At 40.3% G+C, this 15,441-nt stretch overlaps 1 protein-coding gene across 4 annotated transcripts in view; it reads right to left on the bottom strand.

Moving 5' to 3' along the window:
* The window catches only part of VPS54 (VPS54 subunit of GARP complex), a 131,704-nt gene extending 116,594 nt beyond the window's left edge, over positions 1-15,110 (bottom strand). For 2 of the 4 annotated variants that reach the window (XM_050753442.1, XM_050753444.1), the window contains exon 1: positions 14,620-15,110. The gene's annotated coding sequence lies outside the window, so the exon portion shown is untranslated. Of the gene's footprint in view, positions 1-1,776; positions 5,673-14,619 lie in introns of those variants that run through there. The other 2 variants (XM_050753445.1, XM_050753443.1) reach the window with 2 other exon arrangements.
* Positions 15,111-15,441: the final 331 nt, after the last annotated feature.

Below are 15,441 nucleotides of genomic sequence, written 5' to 3'. Positions count from 1 at the left end.
CTAAGTATTACCTCACAGATTACTTAGCAACACAAAGGGGAAAATGTATCTTTAAAATGGAAACCTGGCTGTCACCACCTTAAGTCATTAAATTTAATGTTACTGATAATAGGAGGACAACCTGATATTATGTAATTCATGAAATGACAAAATAGGAAAAAAAAAATCATTACCTATGAAATATTCTCTCCAAAAATGTTTAATCCAACCCCATCAAATCTCTAGATCAGGAGTTAAGCTTTATTGTCCTGTGGATTTCTTTTACAGTCTGGTAAAGCTTATGGATGCCTTCTTAGAATAATGTTTTTAAATGCATAAAACACAAAAGACTACAATGGACAATTATACTGAAATACAGTTACCATAATAATTGTTTAAATTATAACAGTAATATTATTTCTTCTTTTTCAGACAGGGTCTCACTCTGTTACCCAGGCTGGAGTGCAGTGGCACAATCACAGCTCTCTGCAATCTCAACCTACTGGGTGCAAGCGATCCTCCCACCTCAGCCTCCCGAGTAGCTGGGACCACAGGTGCACGCTACTACACCTGGCTAATTTTTGTATTTTTGTAGAGAGGAGGTCTCGCTATGTTGTCCAGGCTGGTCCTGAACTCGTGGGTTCAGGCAGTCCTCCCGCATCAGCCTCCCAAAGTGCTGGTATTACAGGCATGAGCTACCATGCATGCCCAGTCTATTATTGCTTCTTAATACAAATCTAGCAACTACCTTAATTTATAGACAATAAATGAGCATAAATTAAATCTTAAGATATCTGCAGCAATTGAATGTGATATGAGAATACCTGAGATTTCTATTGTTGACAAAGCTACAGGTACTGTAAATGTACTGTCCATACTGTATCCATGAAGGGTTTCTTATACTTATAATTAAAGGAAATGCTAAAATCCAGTTAGAGCAGAGTTTCTTAACCTTGACACTATTGACATTATGAATGGGATAATTCTGTTATCAGGGACTCTCTTGTACCCACCCAGCTGTGACAATCAAAAATGTCTCCAGACATTGCCAAATGTCCAAGGGTTGGGGAAGGAGAAGACAAACTCACCCCAGCTGAGAACCACTGAGTTAGAGATAAGTTAAAATAAAGATGTAATTTTTTCCCCATCTAAAGTTCATAGATTCCCTGAATTCTACAGACCCTACAGAGTCTGTGAACTCAAGGTTCAGTTCTGTTGGCTCTAGACCTACCTTTGAGTTTACAGTAAACAGAAGGAAGTAGGATAGTAAGGTTTAAACCACCATATATGAGGAAACAATGAGACAAATTAAGAGTATGAGATATTCTATTAAGAAATTGGCTTGGATACTTAGTCATTTTAAAAAGGTTGGAAAACTTTAGACTAAAATAAATAAATTACGTGATTATTTACCTGCTTGTTTCCTATCTCTGTCACTATACTGTAAACTTATATTTGTTTCATTCACTTTCCTATACCATACCCAATACAAAGTCTAAGCATTCAGTAAACCACATGACTATTCAATGAATGAATGAGCAAATGAATGAATATCACAGAGAGTGGGTAAAGACACGTAAGCCACTAACACAATACCTCAAAATGTTCACATACATTTCAAATAATCTAAAAATATAAATCCAAAATATATTTTCTTGTTTGTATAACATTACTTGACTTTCTGAAATTTGATTCTAGATCTCCACCTTCCTTATAAAACGATATACTAGTTAAGAGTATTGGCCATACAATGAGTTAGATCTCTGTCATTTATTAGTTGTGTGACAACTGTCTTACCTTCCTAAGTCTCAGTTTCCTCATTTGTAAAATGGGACAGCAGCAGTATCTTCCTCATTGGAATGTCGTAAGATTTAAATAACTTATGTAAATTCATAGCATAATACTTGGTACACAGTAGACATTCAATAAAGAATTGCAACAACCGTTATTATAAACATTTTGGTTTTTTTTTTTTTTTTTTTTTTGAGACAGAGTCTCACTCTGTCACCAGGCTAGAGTGCAGTGGCGTAATCTCGGCTCACTGCAACCTCTGCCTCCCAGGTTCAAGCCATTCTCCTGCCTCAGCCTCCTGATTAGCTGGGACTACAGGCGCACACCACCATGCCCAGCTAATTTTTATAATTTTAGTAGAGTCAGGGTTTCACCATATTGGTCAGGCTGGTCTCGAACTCCTGACCTCAGGTGATCCGCCCACCTTGGTCTCCCAAAGTGCTGGGATTACAGGTGTGAGCCACCATGCCCGGCAAACATCTTTTTAAATGGTCAGCAAATATTAACATTTCAACTGTGCCATAGAAAATTTTAAAATAACTACAAACTTTAGGATCCTGATCCTCCTCTTCTGGTGTCTTTTTCTTTGCTTGAGCATTCCTAATCCTGGAGAGAGAGGTGGTGGGTAGGGGGAAATAGAGGGGAAACAGCAAGAACAAATAAACCAATATGGGCAGACATAATTTACTTTCAGAAAAGTCACCAAAGCAAGAAAAATGATCCTCATTGCCATGACACTAAAGGGGGTAAAAAGAATATTGGAAAGTGATAATGAAGCCAGAAAACATGGTGGCCTAGAACAAAAGCAACTTTGATGACAAAAACTGTGCCTGTGGGAGAGAAGAGAGATGAGGAGGTGGTAGGGGAGTGAATGGAAATAATGGTTTGGAAGACATCTGAGTATAGGTCAAAGTTAAGTCCATGGAAGTAGAGTAGATGAGATAAAAATTACAATTTCTGAGTTGGACAATACTTTAAAAGAATATCTGCCTCAACTTTCTACTTCATATATAAATCCTTTCTATAAGGGGTCTATCTGCCTCTACTTGAAAACTTCAATAATGAAGAATTAACTACTTCAAAAGCAGAGTACTACTGTAAAACAACCATAATTACTTTGGAGAAAAAAAATTCTTGTAGTGAACAGAATCCTACCTCCCTGAATTTTCCATTACTGCTTCTAGTTCAATTACATTACAGGAATGAATTAGTAGATAACTACAGATAGTCACAGGAAAGTGATATACAAGTGGAGAAAGTGCCGAAGAAGAGAGCTAATGAAAGCTCTGAGCAAGGGGTAGGGCAAATCTGTTTAGAGGAAAAGACAATGGCAATCAGAAATACCATCCTTACACAGGGAAGATGTGTCAGGAAGTAAAGTGCAAACAGTAAGTAGCATCAACATGCTGCAAAGAGGTCAAGATTACTAACTTTAGAAAGGATACTGGATTAAGAACGGTTTCAGGACAGTGGTTAGGGAAGAAGCCATCCCACTGAGGTTAAGAAGTGATGAAGTAATAAAGGCAACAGTATCAACATCTCTTTCATGGTAAAAAGAAAAAAAAAAAAAAAAAGAACAAGAGTTGAGCAAGAATCTTTTAGGCAAACGGAGACCTGAGCATATTTGTAGGCAAACAGCAAGAAGTCAACTGAAGGGTGAGATTAAAGAGGAACAAGAGGCCCAGCGCGGTGGCTCATGTCTGTAATTCCAGCACTTTGGGAGGCTGAGGTGGGTGGATCACCTGAGGTCAGGAGTTCAAGATCAGCCTAGCCAACGTGGTGAAACCCCATCTCTACAAAAAATATGAAAAATTAGCCGGGTGTGGTGGCGGGCACCTGTAATCTCAGCTACTCTGGAGGCTGAGGCACAAGAATTGCTTGAACCCGGGAGGCAGAGGTTGCAATGAGCCGAGATCACGCCACTGCACTCCAGCCTGGGTGACAGAGCGAGACTCTATCTCAAAAAAAAAAAAAAAAAAGGAACAAGTAAATGGTGGAGAAAGGAGATGGTCAGAGTTACATACACACAGGAATGGGGTGAGAGGGGATGGGAAAAGGAAAGACAAAGTGAGAAAGAAAGAATATCAAGCCCAGGGACTATAAGGCACCTCAGGTTTATGCCACACCTTGAGAAAGACAGGACTTTGTCAAGCAACAGTGAGAAAATAAGCAGGCTGACCTAGAAAAGTTGCCTCACACCCTATTCCTGTGCCCAATGTGTGAGTAGGAGGAGGAGTGGAATCAGCTGGGACTGCAGGTTCTGAAGGTTCTGTGAAGTGTTAGATCAAGAGTGCAGTAAAAATATGTTATCAATGAAAGAAGGAAGGATGACAGGGAAGAACAAAATGGAAAGACAAGAAGAATTGCATCATCACTAATATCTGACTCTACAGTAAAATACAGTGAACACTATACAGTTCATAATTGCTTACTTTCAGATTTTTGTTCATCTTCAAATTAACCTAGTAAGAAAAACATTTCTGAATGAATCAATGAATCAATGATCTCCATTATATGAATGAAGAAACAAGTTCAAGAGTAACTTGATTTCAGACCATTTAGTGAGTTAACTGTGAAGAGGGAATCTGAATTCAGATTTTCTGATTCTAAGTTCCATGCCTCTGTCTCTGCACCAATAAAAAAAATTTTAAATTATTTCACTACTCCTTCCCACCCATTTCAGGCATCTGGTGCTTTCTTTTTCTGTCTGTCTCCTTATTAGATCAATGACTGAACCAATAATTATTTACTCTCATAACTATCACTTATGTCCATCTTCTGTTGAATGATATAATTAACATCTAATTGTGATAATTTTATAAGACCAGGATTATTCCAAAAGGAAAAAGATATTATACAATTTTTTTCTTTTTGAGATGGAGTCTCGCTGTGTTGCCCAGGCTGGAGTACAGCGGCAAGATCTCAGTTCACAACAACCTCTGCCTCCCAGGTTCAAGCGATTCTCCTGCCTCAGCCTCCTTAGTAGCTGGGACTATAGGCACCCGGCACCACGCCCAGCTAATTTTTGTATTTTTAGTACAGATGGGATTTCACCACATTGCCCAGGCTGGTCTCAAACTCCTAACCTCAGGTGATCCGCCTGACTCAGCCTCCCAAAGTGCTGAGATTACAGGCGTGAGCCACCACGCCCAGCCTACACTTTCATCAGTGTAATTTACTGCATTTTTCTTACCAAAGGAATTAATTTGGCATCTGTAATGGGAGATAAATACACTACTGTGGCCCATCATTTTAGCACTTTCAAGAAAGTTTGAGCCCAAGAAGTTGAGGCTGCAGTGAGCTGTGATGGTGTCACTGCACTCTGACCGAGGCAATGGAGAGAGGCCTTCTCAACAACAACTTCTGAATTCCATATAATTGACCCCCTTTTTTTTTTTTTTTTTGAGACAGTCTCGCTCTGTCACTCAGGCTGGGGTACAGTGGCGCAATCTCGGCTCACTGCAACCTCCCACTTCTGGATTCAACTGATTCTCCTGCCTCAGCCTCCCAAGAAACTGGGACTACAAGCGCCTGTCACCTTGCCTGGCTAATTTTCGTATTTTCAGTAGAGACGAAATTTCACATGTTGGCCAGGCTGGTCTCAAACTCCTGACCTCAGGTGATCCGCCCACCTCTGCCTCCCAAAGTGCTGGCATTACAGGCATAAACCACTGCGCCTGGCCCCGTATAATTGACTTATAAATTAATTTTTTTTTAAATGTCTAATTTGAGAAAACATGGATAAAGTGGAATTTCTTTTTAACACTGGAGCTGGACAGAGCTTTTTTGACATAATTTTGATACAATTTTGGACCTAAATTTTTTTAAAGTCCATACTTGACTGCTATTTTTTTAAAAGCAACAAAAAAATCTCAAATTTCATTTCCCCAAATTTAGAAGTGCTGATAATATGCAAGAAAAACTTAACCACACTGTAATGTCCTACCAAAGATCAGTCTGATAGAACTCAGGAGTTTGTTACCATAGTAAAAACTCTGCCCCCTCCTTTCTCCACCACCTTTTCTTGTTCCTCTTTAATCTCATCCTTCAGTTGGTTTCTTGCTGTTTGCCTACAAAATACATCAAATATCTTACATTCTAAGAAGTACTTTCCACAACATTTTTGAAATGTAAGAGTCAATTTCTAGTAAATGGTATAGTTAAGTTTTTCACACTACCTATACACAAATAGCAATATACTTCTACACTATACTTAAGATTTATCATTTGACAAAATCTAGTTTAATCAGAATTTTTAAAAATCCTTAATTTTTTTTAAATGCATATCACATATATTATTGCTCACAAAAATCTCAATATTGAAGGTACAATCTAAACATACTCTCAAGAAATACTAACATTGGGGCTGTTATATAAATAAGAACTTCTATAGTCCTCTTGAGCATTAAAGAAGTATGGAAGAGGCTTAAGGAACCCAGAAAATAAGAACAAAGTTGTAGTAATCTAATTTGCTTTCTCTTTACATCCTCATATAGCATTTACGAGACCCTGTGCTTTGCAGGAAACTCTGAATGCATGCGCTTCCCAAAGTTACTTATTTACTTTTTATTTAGTGACAAGGAACAATAAGAAATAATAGTGACTAGAAGGATAAAAATTATAACAATTTGTAATCTTAGACTTAAATATTTTTAAATGGCTTATAAAACAAATGCTATTTCATGTGACATCTTTATCAGGAATAAAAATCATAGATGTCCTCATAAAATAATATATAATTTTTAAGTCTAGATAATATTCCAAATAAAAGCAATGTCTTTTTTTCCCAGCACTCATCAGAGAATTATAACATTATAGCAGCCATTAAAATTAAGGGGAGGCCCAGGCGCGGTGGCTCATGCCTGTAATCCCAACACTTTGGGAGGCTGAGGTGGGCAGGTCACAAGGACAGGAGATCCAGACCATCATGGCCAACATGGTGAAACCCTGTCTCTACTAAAATATAAAAAGTTAGCTGGGCGTGGTGGTGCATGCATGTAGTCCCAGTTACTCGGAAGGCTGAGGCAGGGGAATCACTTGAACATGGGAGGGGGAGATGGCAGTGAGCCGTGATTACCCCACTGCACTCCAGACTGGCGACATAGCCAGGCTCCGTCTCAAAAGAAAACAAAAAAAAATTGATTAAGGGTCACAGGCCTGGAATATGAATAAACTATACTAAGATAAAATCTGTCTCTAGCATGTAAAAATTCCAACAACAACAAAAAAATAACTTGGATGCTTTCTTACTCCTTTGGGCCATTGATATGACTGTATAACTAGTGAAATTTTTGTCAGTCAAAATGAACCATATTAGACACTTGTATTCTCTTCTTGGTGTCCCAGCCAAATATGAGCAAGATAATCTTAAAATCACTCATTCAGAGTTATTGAATAAATGTCTCAAATATATAAACTATTAGACACTTATTAAGTAACAAAGATGATACTTTCAAGGAATTTTCATTTTAGGGAAAATAAAGCAAAATAGCTAAGAGACATCTGCATTAAGTCAGTAAATAGTTCACAAATAAAAATATTAAATGTTAGTTTAAGGGAAAAGTAAAAACAGGGTTTATGATTACTATAACCTCAAACAAAAAATAAATTAGTATTTTAATTAATCACTGCTTGGCACTACCCTTACATCCCTCCCCACTGGTTATCATAGCCCTGTTCTACTTTACTAACTTCATTACTTAGCCTACATCCCCATTACTTTGTCTCCCTTGCATCTCTCCTCCCTCATCCACCTTCAATACAATCTGTCTTTGCTTTTCTCCTGGTTGCAGAACACTGCCAGAAAAAACAGTAAAATATGCTGATTACAAATTTATGAGTTCCAGTCTCCAATGAGCCTCTGATGCTGCTCAGCAATTCTTTCACTTATTTATCTTGAAACACTTCTCTTCTCCATTCCCCACAAGATGTGTAACACTTTCAACACTCTCAAGTCCCCTAGCCTGCCTACTTTCAACAACCCAAGGCTCAAAAAGTAACTGTTAAAAAAAAATTTTTTTTAAAAGCCCCCAGATGTAGTTTTTTCCCTCCATATCCAAATGTATCTAATTATCATCTATACACAACTCCTAACTTTCTGAGATAGAGTATAGGTGTCTACTCTTTTCCAGAGTTAATCCCCTAACAGCTGTTCTTGATCTTACCTCTTCCTGCTTCATCTGGGACCTTTTTCTATTAGTTATTCCCCAATTCTATCTTTGATCTCTTCATCGGCCTATCAAAAAAAAAAAAAGTTCAAGTACCAAATGAAGGCCCTTTCCCTCCTCCCTGCCTCCTCCAGCTACTACATCTTACCTCCCCCCTTCACTGGCAAACCTCTATTCTCTTTTTGGTCTACCTCCTTAGCTGTCTTCCATCTTCACCACTTACTTGGCTCCAGGAAACGTTAGGAATGACCTGATTTCTACATTCAGTGGCCTATATTCAGAATTTATCTAACCTGACCTCAATGCCCTGAAAAAGTCAAAGAAGGTAATAAAAGCAGAAGGAATGAAAAAGAAAGTCACCATTTGTAATCCTCCAACATAATGACTGATTCAAGCAAGGATCATTAATGGATACCAAAATCACTGGGTAAAAGGTGTCAAGGAATAGGATATTTACATGGCTATTAAGTATCCTCTACAAATTATTTATTAAATAGTAGAGAGATCTGTCAGTCCCACCTTTACCAAGTGATCAAACTTGCATTACCAATAGAGTGACAGCCTGAAATCATGTGCCTCCTGATGTAATACAGCAGTAGAAATACACATCATCTGTGTGGTGGTCTCACCAGAAATGTCTGACTAGAATCTAATTGTGAGGAACAGACCAATTCAGAATGTGGAACATGCTCCAGGACATACAGTCTCTACTTCTCAACAGATAAATCTAAAGAAGAGGGGAAGGCGGTAGGAAACTAGTCCAGACTGGGGGAGACTTAAAGAGACATACCAGCCAAATGCAATGCATTAACCTTGCATGAATCCTGCATTTGAGGGGGGAAAAGCTATAAAGATTTTTGGGATAACTAGGAAGATTTAAGTATAGAGTATACGTCAAATAATGTTATTAAGTAAATACTGATATATATATAACATATCTAATACCTATGAATACCACATTACTTATTCTGAATATTATCTGCAACTATTCTACCATCAAATTACCCCATAAAAATCTTACTGAATAGCTGGGCCTCTGACCACCTCTACCCTTATTTTTATATGATTGTGAAAGAGAGATGACCAGTTAACAAAATTGTAAGAAATTGGCCGGGCGCGGTGGCTCACACCTGTAATTCCAACACTTTGGGAGGCTGAGGCAGGCGGATCACAAGATCAGGAGTTTGAGACCTGTCTGACCAACATGGCGAAACCCTGTCTCCACTTAAAACACAAAAATTAGTCAAGCGCAGTGACGCGCACCTGTAATCCCAGCTACTCAGGAGGGCAAGGCAGGAGATCGCTTGAACCCAGGATGCAAAGGTTGCAGTAAGCCGAGATTGCACCACTGCACTCCAGCCTGGGCAACAGAGTGAGACTATTTTTTTAAATAATAATAATAAAATTGTAAGAAATTATATTTTTGCCCATTCATTTCATGCATTTTAATTAATTCAACTCTAAACGCTACAGCATAACTGTGGACTACTGGACATATAGAAAAATCAAAGTGACTTTTTTGCATAGAAAGATGAAAAATAATTTAAAAAGAAATCTAGAAGGAAATGAGATTTTACAAATGGTGAGTAGGCTTAAAACCCCTATTTCTTCAGTTAAATCCTCACATCTGAAGAATAATTACCACTGGTAGAGAAACCCTTCAAATACACAGGAAGGCAGGCATAGTAAATGAAGACAAAAGGATTACTCCCAAAAAGGGAATTAATCCAAATAACTGTAGCATACTCTTAAAAAGATTAAAACTATTTGTATAAGTCACTTACAACAATTTTAACTCTGAAATAAAATACATATTTTTCAAGTCTTCTCAAATAGCATATTTGAAAACAAGGTAATCTTTTCTTAATAACTTAATTTCACCATTTTAATAATGTTATTTTACTGTGCTATAATGGTGATACTCTCAGGTGCTATAGAAGGAAGTCAGTTTGCCCCTATATTAAGGAGTTTCAGTTTGCCCCTATATTAAGGAGTTTCAAATATTGATACACTAGTTATTTTACTAGTTTGTTATCAATATTTGTATTTAGTGCTTCTCTCCTCCCTAGAGAGGCTGTCAGCCATCACTATTCTCCGCCTTACTATCTATATTCCTGCCTTTGACAACCTCTATATTCCTTCCTAGTTTGATTCTTCTGAAGCGAATAACTCTTCTACAGTATGTTATAGTTGACACAGCATCTTAATACATATTACCTCATTTAATAATTCTTACAATAGCCTTGTAATACATGGATTATCACTACCCCTATTTTATAGATGAGAAAACTGAGGCTCAGAAAGAATAACTTGAGTAACTTATCCACAAGGTATGGATGATAAATAGCAAAAGTGATCTCAACTGTCAATTACCTTCTTTCATCAACAAATTAAGCTTGTTAAAAACATTAAATAGTCAAAAGTGGAGCTCATAGGGGAAAAAAAGAGATTCATTATAAGCTTTGAATTTTTCTGGACATTCACAACATACATACATACATACATACATACATTAAGTTAAACACTTAGCTTACTTCTCCTTTCTTGGTAGTTGAAGCTGCCAGGAAAAAAAAAAATCACTTCTGGATAAAAGATATGAATATATTCTATTTACAATTTCAAAAACATATGCAAAAATAACTAACAATGCAAAACAATATCCAAATTTGCAGTAAATTAAGTCTATTTTTAGGAAAAAAAGGGTTTCTTTTTTCAGATTTGAAGACAACCTAAATATACAAAAGAATATCTGCATTGTGTCATAAATAGATTTCCTTTTATTTTTCCCTCAATTCCTCCTCTTGCAAAGAAATAGTTGCTAGAGGATCTAAGGTGTTAATCTAATTCACCAAACAGTGCCCACTGAGAGTATTTTCCCACCTGGTAGGAATCAAAAACACTAGGTCCTTACCAGAAATCATGCAACCCCTAGGTTTACAACGGTACCATTGACATTTTGAACCGGATAATTTCTTGCAGAGGTGGATGCAATATGTTCTCTGCATTGTAGGGTATTTAGCAACATCTCTAGCCAATAGCATTTCCTTCAGCTATGACAACCAAAAATGTCTCTAGGCCGGGCGCGGTGGCTCAAGCCTGTAATCCCAGCACTTTGGGAGGCCGAGACGGGTGGATCACGAGGTCAGGAGATCGAGACCATCCTGGATAACACGGTGAAACCCTGTCTCTACTAAGAAATACAAAAAACTAGCCGGGCGAGGTGGCGGGCGCCTGTAGTCCCAGCTACTCGGGAGGCTGAGGCCGGAGAATGGCGTGAACCCGGGAGGCGGAGCTTGCAGTGAGCTGAGATCCGGCCACTGCACTCCAGCCTGGGCTACAGAGCGAGACTCCGTCTCAAAAAAAAAAAAAAAAAAAAAAAGTCTCTAGACACTGCCAAATTTCCCTTGGAGGTCAAAACCGTCCTTGCAGAGCAATTGTTTTAGATGTTAGGGCACTGGATATTTGAAAAAGGAAACTTCCAACTGGCCCTGTTAATTATAATTTTTTAAAATTTTTTTTAAAAAATAAGACATTAATAGTACAAGATACCTAAATAATACATCTGCTATCCTTCCTTAGGTTAAAGCATTTTTAGAGGATTTTGTAAAATGGGTTTCATCAATGCAGCTACATATAGTCACTCACTTTTCCCCCCAAGTTGGGGGAATGTCCAGTTCTTTCTCAGCTCTGCTAGCAAAATGTCAAATACATACATATATACAAGAATCTAAACAATTCTAACTTCCAAAGTCCCATTTCTTGCTTTACATGGCCACGCTGTGGTTCTTGAGCCACGCATCCTAGAGATTCAAGCTTCTAATCTCCAGATTTCCTCATCTGGTTGCTGCCAACTAATAGTGAGGTAAGTAGGAAGTAAGCTGATGACCTTTAAGATCTTTTCCAACCCTGATATTCTAATATTCAATGACAAAAATGCCCACTTTTACTTATTGATTCCGACCTGACCAAACCACCTCTTGAGGTTACTGAAGACATTCATGCCTTCTTTCTCCAACTTTATGCTGAATACAACCAAAAAGTATAATATTATTTACAACATCACTTTTAATATTGGTGATCAGTTGCTTATTCCCTAGCTCAAATAAAAAATTTTAACATGCACACTGATTTTAAAGGAAAAGCTTTTCAAAAAGCTATGAGCCCACAGCATTATATGAAAGGCGCACATTGGGCCAATATTGAGATAGAAAGTACACTACTGGTTGCCTAAAGATGGGGCTGGGGTGAAGAGAATGGGGAGTAACTGTTAATGGATACAAGGTTTTTTGAGGGAATGATGAAAATGTTCTAAAATTAGATTATGGTGATGTTTGCACAATTATTTAAATAAACTAAAAACCACTGAATTGTACACTTTTTTTTTGAGATAGAGTCTCACTCTGTCACCCAGGCTAGAGTGCAGTGGTGCCATCTCAGCTCACTGCAATCTCCACCTCCCAGGTTCAAGTGATTCTCCAGCCTCGGCCTCCCCAGTAGCTGGGATGACAGGCGCTCGCCACCATGCCCGGCTAATTTCCCGGCTAATTTTTATATTTTTAATAGAGACGGGGTTTCACCATGTTGGCTAGACTGGTCTCGAACTATGGACCTCAGGTGACCTACCTGCCTAGACTTCTCAAAGTGCTGGGATTACAGGTGTGAGCCACCGAACCCAGCCAAGTTGTACACCTTAAATGGACGTATTTTATGGTATGTTAATTTTATCTCGATAAAGCAGTTTTTAAAAAGTTAAGAGCAGGAAAAAGGAATTGTAATTAACTTTTGTTGATTAAAACAAAGAGTGTGATGGGTTGGGGCTGTGGCTCACACATCTAATCCCAGCACTTTGGGAGGCCGAGGCGGGTGGATCACAAGGTCAGGAGTTTGAGACCAGTCTGGCTAATATGATGAAACCCCGTCTCTACTAAAAATACAAAAATTAGCCAGGCATGGGCACGCCTGTGGTCCCAGCTACTTGGGAGGCTGAGGCAGGAGAATCACCTGAACCCGGTAGGCGGAGGTTGCGGCAAGCTGAGATCGCCCCACTGCACTCCAGTATGGGCGACAGAGCAAGACCACGTCTCAAAAAAAAAAAAAAAAAAAAAAAAAAATGTGATGAAGAACAAATTCTGCAAAATTTGCCGTTTCATGGGCTATATAGGAATTGACTTTAATTCTGACACAAAAAATTACCTTATCCAGAAATAAATTTTAACCTTCCAAAAAATATAAACATATGCAAAAGTAATCACCTTTTCCTAGTAAACTTTTAGTATTAAATTCTAATTTCAAAAACACTTCAGAAAGCCAAATGCTGTAGTAACAATAGTTCTACAAGAATAAAATATATGAATGTTAACAACAACAAAACAGTGTTTACAATTTGGTTGTGATGCATTCTTTATTTTAAAAACCCATTAAAACATTTTTCATTTATTTAAAAAGCATCCTCAGACTGCCTCTTAGATTGGTAATGTAATAATTCTTAAGTTATCAGAACATAATTTTAAAATAGCCAAATTACAATAAAATTGCAAACTCTACTGTCCCAAACATCAATTACACATACTGATCATTTTTACCCAAACCTATCATGAGCAACGATGATCACTACAAACCATCAACATCCATTTCTAGGAAATCCGATTCTGACTACACTACAAATACAGTCAAACAAACAAATCCCATCATGCCCTCTGTTCCATCATTTAACTGCTTAGAAATCATTTAGGCTCTGAAGGTGCTTTTTCCAATTAACTCTCCTTCGGATTTATAAAAGTGAACGTACATCAAAATCTGCAGTTTAGGTTATCGCAATAACATTTCTCAGTATACTACAAGTAATTTATCATGGTATTACTTAAAGTCGTTTACTATTAAGACTGCCCTGGATTTGACAAATCAGAAATACAGCCAATTAAAAATAAAAACAGTACAATTTAATTCTTCGAAAGTAAGAGCCTCAATAAAGACCAAAAAAATAAAACTGATTAGAAGGAAAAAAATCTTTTTTCGCAACCCTGGTCAGTCAAAACGCTAAAAATACCATCTTGAACTCAACACATGAACAGACCAAATGGCTAATTATAATTGGCAAGCCAAAGTTCCCAAGTCAACGACGGGAGAGCAGAGACGGCAGGGAGGGCCTGCCCTTTCTATCTGTGCAGAGATGGAAGGAGGCAGAACTGAAGAAAATTAATTATTGAACAAATTATTTCAAGCTACATTTTCAAAAGGCAAAAGACTGAGTAACTCTTTGGGTTAGTCTTCCCCGGAGAGAAAAACAAACAAATGTTTAAACGATTCCAATAGAATCCAATAGGACTAGGGGCCTGGCTGGAAAAAGAAAAGGGAAAGTTTGGGGGCAGCGTCTAAGGGGGTGATGGAAGTTCCAAAGCTGGGATCCCAGAAAGAGAGGGGCTAGAGCGGCGTTTGCGGTCGCCGACAGGAGGTAGGGAACACAGCTGCCAGCCCCGATCCCGAAGGGAGAGTGAAAAGGAAAAAAAAAAAAGGAGGTGGCGGAGAGGAGAATGGAAGCTTCAGCGCCGGTCAGTTGTGACCGAAACTCCGTCCGCTTCGGGCTGGGGAGGAGAGCCGAGGGGGTGGGGTCTCGGTCCCTCTCTCCGCAGGAGGTCGGGGTGAGAGTGGGCCGCGACGCGCGGGGGCCGCGGGGCACACCTACCTGCGGGTCCCGGGGCAGCCGCCCTGAGCGAGGCCTAGTGCATCGCCGCCGCCTCCAGCCCTCCACGTCGCACCGAGGCTGCTGCTCCACGGCCGCCGCCGCCCGGCGCCCGGCCGGGCCCGAGCCCGGCTTCCCGCCCCCGCCCCGCGCCCGCTGGCCAGTCGGCCCAGGGAGCACAGGGCCGCCCTCTCGAGCCCAGCTCCACTCGGGGGTGAGAGGCGGCAGCGGCGGCTCCCTCACGTCTCTCCCGGGTGTCCTGTCAGCCAGCAGTTTCCCCCGGGTCCGCAGCGCCGCCTCCGCCGCTGCTGCCGCCGCCTCTCCCACATCCCCGGCCTCCAGGGGAGCCGCCGCCGCCGCGCCACGACCACTGCCTCTGGCGCTTCTGCTCCCGGCTCCACTGCTTTCCCTCACCCCGCCGGCCCAGCCGGCTTGGCCCGGTCGGGTGTAGGGAGACAGCGCCGGAGGCCGCCGCAGCCCCCAGCCCACAATCCACCGCGCGGCCCCGCCGGGGCGGGAGGGCCGCGGCCCGGGCCGGGGGGAGCGCCCGCCGCCTGGGGAAAGCGGCTTTGGCGCAGGCCGGCGTGCCCGTCGCAGGCGCAGCCAGAGTTCTCTCGGGGCGGGGAGTACACCGCGTGGCTCCCCTGCGCCTCCTCTAATAGTCCTACACGCAGACAGAAATCCACGCTGAATTCCACTTTCCCCACCACCCTTCCCCCCAACTCCCAGTTTTCAGGAACACCCAGATGCCTCCTGCCGCCTTCCCCGAGACTGGGACGCGACCCCTCCAGCGTAGCCCTCGCCACCCACAAGACCAACCGACTC

The sequence above is a fragment of the Macaca thibetana genome, chromosome 13 (assembly GCF_024542745.1).
Source record: "Macaca thibetana thibetana isolate TM-01 chromosome 13, ASM2454274v1, whole genome shotgun sequence".
NCBI classification, from domain to species: Eukaryota; Metazoa; Chordata; class Mammalia; order Primates; family Cercopithecidae; genus Macaca; species Macaca thibetana.
Note: the sequence above shows the minus strand (reverse complement) of the source record. Positions and strands in the feature narration are given on the sequence as shown.